Source organism: Dipodomys spectabilis, unplaced genomic scaffold, assembly GCF_019054845.1.
Source record: "Dipodomys spectabilis isolate Male_0828 unplaced genomic scaffold, ASM1905484v1 ptg000825l, whole genome shotgun sequence".
NCBI lineage: Eukaryota > Metazoa > Chordata > Mammalia > Rodentia > Heteromyidae > Dipodomys > Dipodomys spectabilis.
Window position 1 is genome coordinate 143,600 of NW_024871502.1, and position 9,596 is coordinate 153,195.

The 9,596-nt window shown below is 40.4% G+C and overlaps 1 long non-coding RNA gene across 1 annotated transcript; it reads right to left on the bottom strand.

Annotated features, from left to right (window-relative positions):
• Positions 1-5,230: 5,230 nt before the first annotated feature.
• Positions 5,231-5,764, bottom strand: LOC122102665. The gene is made up of 3 exons (XR_006146543.1): positions 5,719-5,764; positions 5,415-5,478; positions 5,231-5,315 (listed from the first exon to the last, which is right to left on the bottom strand). It is a non-coding gene; the product is annotated as an uncharacterized LOC122102665 (long non-coding RNA).
• Between the last annotated feature and the right edge of the window lie 3,832 nt (positions 5,765-9,596).

Below are 9,596 nucleotides of genomic sequence, written 5' to 3' on the forward strand. Positions count from 1 at the left end.
ATAGTGGGCTAATGGACTTGTCATAGAAAATGTACATCCTAGCAGTAAATAGATTCAAATCTATTCCATCAAATAAAAATGTTCTATGACTTCAACTTAAATACCTATCTGAAAAGCTAACAGGAGGTTGTCTTGTTTTCTCAAAAGTGCTAATTATTACATTTACAAGTCTCTTCAAAGACATCTCCAATTCAGTTCTTTAAAATAAAACAACAACAACAACAAAAGAAAACAATAAAATGAAACCATCTTGCTTTAGGCACACTGCTGATGAGTTTCTAAGAAGCAGAGGGAAAGGAAATCACTTGTCAATTAATCCAGCCTCCTTAATTTTACTGAAGAAGAATTTCTCCAGGATATTGGCACATTTGTAGTATTCACTCTCAGGGGGGCTGTACTCTTTGCAATTGGTAAAAACTCTCTGTAAGTCTGCCATGAATAATTTCTTAGACACGTAGTACCGATTCTTGAGGCGTTCACTCATAGTTTTCAGATCTGCACAGGGAAAAAAAAATATTAACAATATTTGACTCTTATTAAGCACTAATATAAGCAAATAAGACTAACTGTGGGAAAGAATATATGTGGTTGAAAAAACAGTTTTTAAATCTTACTTTATTCTTTTGAGAGGATTTTATAACAAAATCAGATCCACATTATCATTAAAGGGACCATTATTAGTTATCTGGTTCAATCCTCCATTGAACACAAGGAAGCTAAGTAGATTATCAAGAGCTAAGTATGGTAAACAGACTGCTATTAGCTATTCATTCTGAATTATACAGGGGTTCTATCTTCATCACACAGAGCAGATAGACATTTGTATTGAATCATTTAATTACTTAAAACAATTGGACTGAGTTTCCCTAAGTTCAAAGTAAATTCTCTACTAAAGTATAAAAACTAATCATTAGGTATAACTCCAAATATTTCAAGCCGGGTGTCGGTGGCTCACGCCTATAATCTTAACTACTCAGGAAGCTGAGATCTGAGGATCACGGTTCAAAGCCAGCCCCGGCAGGAACGTCCAGGAACGTCTGTGAGACTCTTATCTCTAATAAACCAACAGAAAATCGGAAGTGGCACTGTGGCTCAAGTGGTAGAGTGCTCACCTTGAGCTGAAGAGCTCAGAGACCGAGCCCAGGCCCAGAGTTCAAGCTCCATGACTAACCAAAAACAAAAACAAAAAAAAATTATTTCAGTGCCAGCACATGAAACAGTAAAAAAGAAATTTTCATGTTCCATCAATTAAATAAAAATGACTAACTTCATAGTCATTTTTCTTTTTTTCTTTTTGCCAGTCCTGTAGCTTGAACTCAGGGCCTGGGCACTGTCACAGACCTTCCTTTGCTAACAGCTAGCACTCTACCATTTGAGCCACAGCACCACTTCCTGCTTTTTCTGTGTATGTGGTGCTGAGAAATCAAATTCCAAGCATGCCAGGCAAGCACTCTACCACTAAGCCACTTCCCAGCCCTCATAGTCATTTTTCTAAAGTAAATAAACTTTGCAAGACTTGTGAAATATATTTTCTCAATATATCTACTTGTTTAAATCGTATAACTTATTAGCAAATGAAGACAATGCTTGATCTCTCTCCCTTAGAATACATGGAGTTTCCTCAATCTTCATGGTGAGGACAAATTTATGCAACTCAATGCAAACCGGATACTAAGGTTTGTCTATTTAAGGGTCCTCAGGTGTCTTTAAGTCTAGCTCAATCACCAAAAACTGTAACTGTGTTAACTATACAAGTAAGTCAAAACTTCACAGCATTGTAAAAATCCAAAATTTCCACTATATTATCAAATTTTCCAGAGGAAACAAAATCTGCTACCAGATACACTAGCATTCTCTCTCTACAACTCATCACATCCTGAATGGGGAATGAATTCATTTACACCAAAAATCTCAAGCCGACTACAAAACACCAAAGGAAAAATGTGGAAAAATATGTTTCTCTTTGTCTCTTTTAATTAACACCTATCCCTGTTAGTTCATGTCATCACATCTGTAAATTCAACTTTTAACTTTTCTTTTCTCTCTAACACAAGCAGTTTGGAGACAGAAAAAAAAATCTAAACATGTTAAGACAAACAAAGACTCAACAAATCCTCTACTAAACATCTCACCTAAGTGTGGCTGAAAGCATCAAGATGTTCTCTCATTTAAGGAAGAAAGACTAAATTTATGCCTCAAACAAAGCAACAAAACAATCACCTTATAAATATGTTAGAAACAATCGCAAGAAAGAAAAAACCACTTGTGTCCTTATCTTGAGGTTCATTTCGCCTAACATCAAGTTATCTGACCGTTTCTGCTTGTCTCAGACATATACTAGTTATTGCAAATAAGGGAAACCATGGGACCTATGTTTCTTTGGGCCTGGCTTACTTCACTTAATATAATTTTTTCCAAGTCTTTCCATTTCCTAACAAATGTGGCAATGTCATTCTTTCTGATGGAGGCATAGAATTCCATTGTGTATATATACCACATTTTCCTGATCCATTCATCTGAGGGGCACCTGGGTTGGTTCACTATATTGGCTATAGTTTTGTTGATTTGTATGTCCCTCCCCCATGGTATAACCCCTGTTTTCACTGTATTTGATGTTGGTAAAATTTGGGGAGGGGTAGGAAAAAAATTGTTTAAATAGGGATACAAGTGGGCCCATTGCAACAATGAGATGTACAAAATGCTATGTTGAAAAACGAACTTTACAACTTTGGGGGAAGGTGGGGAGTATAGTCATGGAGATGGGAGAGCAGGGATGGTAAGGGAAAAACAAAGGAGGAGACAACAATGCTTGATAAGAAATGTACTCATTACCATGCTCATGTAATTGTAACCCCTCTGTATGGTATTTTCACAATAAAAAAAACTTAATAAAAAATTATTCCTCATTAAGTAAAACCAGGTGTTTGTATTCCTTTTCCCTAAATTTCTTATCTCTTAAGATATGCTGCCCAGTAAGTTTATAATGTTTTAGAAGAAAGTAACATGTAGCCAAAACCAAAAACATAAACCAACAACTAAGTTCTGTGAAGAAAACAAACTAAAAAGGCAATTTGAAGCTAGCCTGGGCAGACAAATCCAAGAGACTCTAATCTCCAATTAACCAGCAAAAAGATGGAACTAGAGATGTGGTCAAGTGGTAGAGCACTAGCCCAGACTCAAAAAGCTAAATAAGAATGTGAGGCCCTGAGTTCAGGCATCAAAACCTACAAACCACACACATACGTACATACACATACACATACATACACACACACACACACACACATCATTTTTTTTTTTAAAAAGAGAGGGAGGGAGGAAGTGGATGAGGGAAAGAGGGAGGGAAAGTACAAAGAGGGTCCAAAGCCCTTTCAAACATTTAGGTGGGGTAGGGGTGAGTGGAAAGTAAGAAGAGACTAGTAGCAGAAACAAAGCCAGAATTATAGTGGTAGTTTGACCCTCCAAAAGAATTAGAATCCATTCTGAATTACAATTCATTTTTCTATTCTAATGCTACAGATAGCATTTTTCTTTCTTTGATCCACTCACATTATTTTGATTGACTAAACACCATGGGTTAGAAAAACACTGCTGGGCTGGGAATGTGGCTTAGTGGTAGAGTGCTTGCCTAGTATGCATGAAGCCCTGGGTTCAATTCCTCAGTACCACATATACAAAAAACTGGAAGTAGTACTGTGGCTCAAGTGGTTGAGTGCTAGCCTTGAGCAAAAGCAGCTCAGGGACAGTGCCCAGGCCCTCAGTTCAAGCCCCAGGACTGGCAGGAAAAAAAAACAAAACAAAAAACACTGGCATCACCAGGCACCAGTGGCTCAGTAGGAAGTCCCTGAGATTGTTGTCTCCAATTAAGCATCTAAAAAGCCAGAAGTGAAGCTGTGACTTAAGTGCTGGAGCACTAGCCTGGAGTTAAAAAAAAAAAAAAGCTCAGGGACAGTGCCAGGCTCTGAGTTCAAGGTCCAGAATTGGCATCAAGAGAGAAAGAAAAGAAGGAATGTAGGAAGGAAGGATAGTACCAAATATGGAGGTAGAATGAAATGAACTGCATTTTCGAAGGTGAGCAGGAAGACCCTGTCTAGCAATCACAGGTAGGAAGATGTCATGCTTGGCTCAGACTACTCAGGCAATTTGCAGTTTGCCACTCCCTAGGTAAAACCCATTTATAAAGATGAGAGAAAAGAGGTCGTAGAACATGGGAAAAAGAGAAGAAACCTCTTTAGAAAAAAATCTTCTAAGAAAGCAATAAATAAACATAAGTGGAGAGCCAGTGGCTCACATCTAGCTACTCAGGAGGCTGAAGCTGAGATCTGAGCATCATGGGTATGAAGCCAGCCCAGGCAGAAAAGTCCCCGTGAGACTCTTATCTCCAATTAACCACCAGGAAAGGAGAAATAGAGCTGTGGCTCAAAGTGGTAGAGCGCTAGCCTTGAGTGAAAGAGCTCAGGGATAGGGCCCAGGCCCTGTGTTCAAGCCCCATGACTGACAAAAAAAAAAAAAAAGGATTACAAGTAAAAGAGGAACAGAAGAATCTGCTCTCATTTCAGCTAGTTCTCATCTGCACAGTACCAAGTTGATTGAATTTGGGAATTCTAAATTGATTCAACTAATTATGCATTTTAGTATAGTATAAGCACAAGTAGCAGTTTCTGCAATTCTGAATGTTTGAAGGCATCTTTTATCTTCAGATAAGAATTAAGGTTAAAATAACAGCATATGTGGCAATGAACAGTATCATGAAGAACAGGGAAAAAAAGCAAGACATTACTATCATTTCTCCCTCTGAAAGTACAACTTAATCTACCTTCTTTCATATTACCTTGAACAACTCTTAAAAGGAATAGCTGTTTATGATGGACTCGAAACATATAAAAAAAAAAAACCTGGTATCTTTACATCTGCAACAAGCAGGTAGACTACAAGCAAGGTTATGTCCAAATAGCAAGTGTCCATATCCAGGAACTGTCTGCAGGTCAATCCAACTTGGATTCCAAGTCATGGGCTCTAAAAGACAGCTGTGGGTTGTCTCTAAGGAACAGGGCCTGCCCCTTCCCCTTAATCATTGTATTCCAACATAACTGCCCCTCCCCTCCAGATACAGGAAGCCCACTCCCCACTCCACCACAGAGGAGACCAAATCAGCATCAGCACCCAATTGTCCCCCCACACCACCATCCAGAGTTTCACATCTACAATTAGAAAATATTAATGGCATTACCCATGGGAAACCGTATAACTTCATAATATCCCGGAGCTTCTGTTCTCTTCACAGGTTCCATGAAGGGCCAAGCGCTTTGATGGCTCTTGAGTAAAGGAAAGAAAAGGAAGGTATCTAATATGACTGTTCCGGGTGGGAAGTCATTTCAAAACACCGGCATGAAAAAAATGAAAGCAACACCTACCTTCACCTGCTGGAGGATGCCCTTGAGCGTGCTGTAAAGCTGGTCAGGGTCTTTGGGTTCTTTACTTGAAAAGAGGAAACATCAGGAGCAGAGATTAGTTCTGACCCTGCTGCCCGCTTATTTCTACGCAGCCCGGCCTCACAGAAACCCCAATACAATCCATTCCAGAACTAAGGAACAACAAACCCCAACAAGGGCTGTGGGAGACATTATAATAATCACTTGGCCCTTTTTCTCTAAGTTGCTGGAAGAGGGGAAAAAATTAAGCAACCTCCATTCACAGCCACTTACCCATCTTCCTTACCTTTTTTCTTTTCCACTTGGTTTCCAGCCTGTCTCTCCTAGGATGCTGAGATCTGAGGACCCCGTTAGAAGCCAGCCAGGGTGGAGCAGGAAAGTTAAAGAAATTCTTACCTCCAATTAACTATCAAAAAGCAGGAAGTGGGAACTATGGCTCAAGTGGTAGAGGGCTAGCCTTGAGAATCAAAGCTCAGGGAAGCCATGCTAGTGGCTCAGGCCTCCTAGCTACTTAGGAGGCTGAGATTTGAAAAATCACAGTTAGAAGCCAGCAGGGCCAGGGGAAGTCCATGATACTCTTATCTCTAATTAACCATCAAAAAAGCTGGAAGTGGAACTGAGGCTGGTTCAGTGCTAGCCTTGAGCAAAAAAGCTAAAGGACAGCCTCCAGGTCCTGAGTTCAAGGCCCTAGGACTGACACAAATAAAATTAAAAACAAAACAACAAAACAACACACACACACACACACACACACACACACAATTACTTGGTATGCTAAGGCTAGATGATGGTGAGTTCAAGGCCAGCCTAGGATACATAGCTAGACCTTGTCTCAAATAAAAACTAAAAACTCCTCAATAATTACATAGCATATCTAAATTTGAGGGAAGAATTGCAAAACAATAGAAGTCACTACTCAATTCATAATGGGGGGGGAGGGAGACAGGGAACACCAGTTCTTCTTCTAGTTACATATGGCTGGTGATCACTGCAGAATGAATTTACAGTCCTATCTGTCGAACAACAACTTCCCCAAATGACTAGGAATCGTAAATGTGCATCCTTGGCAAATCAAGATTAGTGCTACCCAATTAGAAATAGATACTGTAATTCCTACTGCATTTTAAATTCGAATGTAATTTATTAATTTAATTTGTAATTAAAATTTTTTCTAGTAGCCATGTTTTCGAATGGTAAAAAGAAACAGGTGACGTTGATTTTAATAATAATACATCTCTCATTGAACTCACTGTGTCAAAAATAGTTGAGAGGTACTTGACATTCATTTACTCCTAACAAAGTCTTTAGAAGTTGGAGCGTTCTAGGCCTACTACATCACATCCCAGTTCTGACTAGGTACAGACCAAATGCTCAATAGCCACATGTGGCTAGTGACTCCTACTCCTCTAGATGAACATTGACTTTTGTTAAGTCTGTCTTCTCTTGTGGTGCTGGTCATAGTGGTGGTAGTGGTGGTACCTGGAATCAAACCCAAGGCCTTGTACATGCCAGGCAAGCACTCTACCACAGAACTACATCCCTAGCCTCCCCTGGGAGGTGTGTGCGTGGTGGGGGGGAAGTGATCTGTTTGTTTCAGAATGGGATCTCACTACATAGCTTTGTCTAGTCCCAAACTTCTGATCTTCCCACGTGCTAGGATCCCAGAAGTATGCCACCATGCTCAGGCTGTTTACTGCCATTGTTAATCCCTCCCTTTCTTTCTTTCTTTTTTTTCCCCAGTAAATGTTTAGGGGGTTATAAGAAATTTGATTATCAGAACAGGGATACTCAATCTGGTATTTTGTTCCAAATTCTAAAAATTCCAAAATCTAAACTACTTCTCATCACACAAATAATTTTGGATAAGGAAAAATTTGTCCGTGCATCCAAACATTTTATGATGATAAGTTCAGATTTCCTCTAAAGGAACTAGGTTAACAGCGCCAAACCTCCAGTGACTTGTGTGACAAAGTGGTAAGGAGAGAGGAAGAGGAGAGGGAGGGGGAGAGGGAGAGGGAAAGGGAGAGAGGGAAGGAGGGGGGAGAGAGGGGAGAGAGAGAGAGAGAGAGAGAGAGAGAGAGAGAGAGAGAGAGAGAGCTAGAGAGAGCAAGAGCCATCAGGAGAGAAAAGGGGGAGGGAGCCCTGTCTTCTAAAAGGCTGAATGCTTTGTGAGCTCTGTGCACCCTGTAGGTAGGAAGGGCCAATAAATCTCAGCATCAATGAATGCTTATACACTCTGCCAGGGGACTCCTGTGCTCAGCTAATCTGGGGTTTGAATTGCTGCTGGGCAGGATTGGGCAGAGAGCAGCTGACAGCACACTGAAGGCAGTAGTTGGCCAGCAGCCTAGATTGCCACAGCCGCTCATTAAGCCCCAGAGAACAATGAGGAAAGCCAGCTCTTGAGAGAGAGCAGGCTGGAGAGGAGCCTGCTGTGTTTCCTTAACTCTTCCAAACACTCACCCTCTTTGGAATCCTTTTTTTAGGTTCTGTGACCAAGACAAAGAAAATTTGTTTTAACTTCCCAATTTAACAGAAAATGCCAATTTGCTCATGTTTATAGAAGCAGAAAAACAAGTTTGAGCTGCTATAAATCAAAGAAAACAAATCAAATCAAATAACAAGCTTGCTGGCTGTGAATGTGGGTAAAACCTGACCAGTCGCTAAGCTACTAAGAACCAGGATTAAGGGTATTTGCAGAAAACAAGAAGTAAAGGTAGGCCGAAGACAGACAGACGTGTTTCTTTGGTAATTTGCAAGAGAAGAGTAAGTTCAAATGAACTCCCTGATTCCTGAACACCAGCAAACTAAACTCCAGCCTGGTACTGGGAAGAAACCAAAATGTGCATTCATTTCCTAACAAATGTGGACTCTTCTTACGTTGTTACTTGATTTGTTCTGCTTTTGGGAAATTTAAAATGCCTGTGTCTCTTTCTTTCATTGCTCAAGATGCATGAAACTCATTACTCAGATGTCAAATCACAAATCACTTCAGGTATCTAAAGAGAAGCCTTCAGAACTTGAAGTAAGGCCCATGGAACGTGAATAATTAGAACCCAAACAGGAAGAGTAGAAGCAGGGGTTGAGGAGAGCAGAGCAGGGCCTTGCATATCTGGAGAAAAGGGTGGGCGGCAAGAGGGTGGAGAATTCAAATAGGATGAGGGGAAAGAGGTATGTATAATCGAATGTTGAATGAGACAGGCCCAGTTCAAAGAACAAAATACTATATGTTTTCACTCACTCCTATGTGGGGGACTAGACCTGAAAGATATCACACTCATGGACATATACATATATACTCATATAGATAATTACATATTTATAGATAAATATAGAACCTTAGTCTAAGGGACTACTTAGGAGGAGAAGGGAAAGAGAGAGGTGGAAAGGGAAGAGGATGAATAATTTTGAAATACACTGTAAGTACACATGAAAACAGCACAAAGATCCTCAATAAAAAGTTATTGCTCAATAGAGAAATATGGATGTAGACAGAGCAGTGGACTGCTGTGGTAAGCAATGAAGGAAGGGAGCCAGGCTAGCAAAGAGGATGAAAGAGGTGGATGTAGTTGAAGCAGATCATTTGCAACTATGAAAATAGAGGAGTAAAAGCTGCGGGAAAGGGGGAGGGAGAGTGATAAAGGGGGTTAGAGTGGAATATATCATAAATATGTGTAGAAATAGAACAATGAAATCTTCTGTATAACAATGTAAGCTGATGTAAGCTGAGACAGAGAGGAAGAGAAGGAGAGAGGGAAAGGGAGAGGGGGAGACAGACAGACAGACAGACAGACAGACAGACAAAGTGAGAGAAGGAAGAGAGAAGGAAAGGAGACAGGGAAAGAGGGAGAAGGGAGAGGAAGATAGAGGGAAGGAGAAGGATGATTGAGGCCAGAATGTAAAAGCCTTTGGCAGGAAATGATAAAACATATCATTGTATATTCTACATTTTAGGTTGACTCTCTTAAGGATTAATGACCCAAAAAGGAGCCAGGCAAAGTGGCGCTGTAGCTCAAGTGGTAGAGCGCTCGCCTTGAGCTGAAGAGCTGAGGGACAGCGCCCAGGCCCAGAGTTCAAGCCCCACGACCGACAAAAAAAAAAAAAAAACCACCAAAAAGGAGCCAGGCAAACATTATGACAGCATTAGATAAACATACATGGAACCCA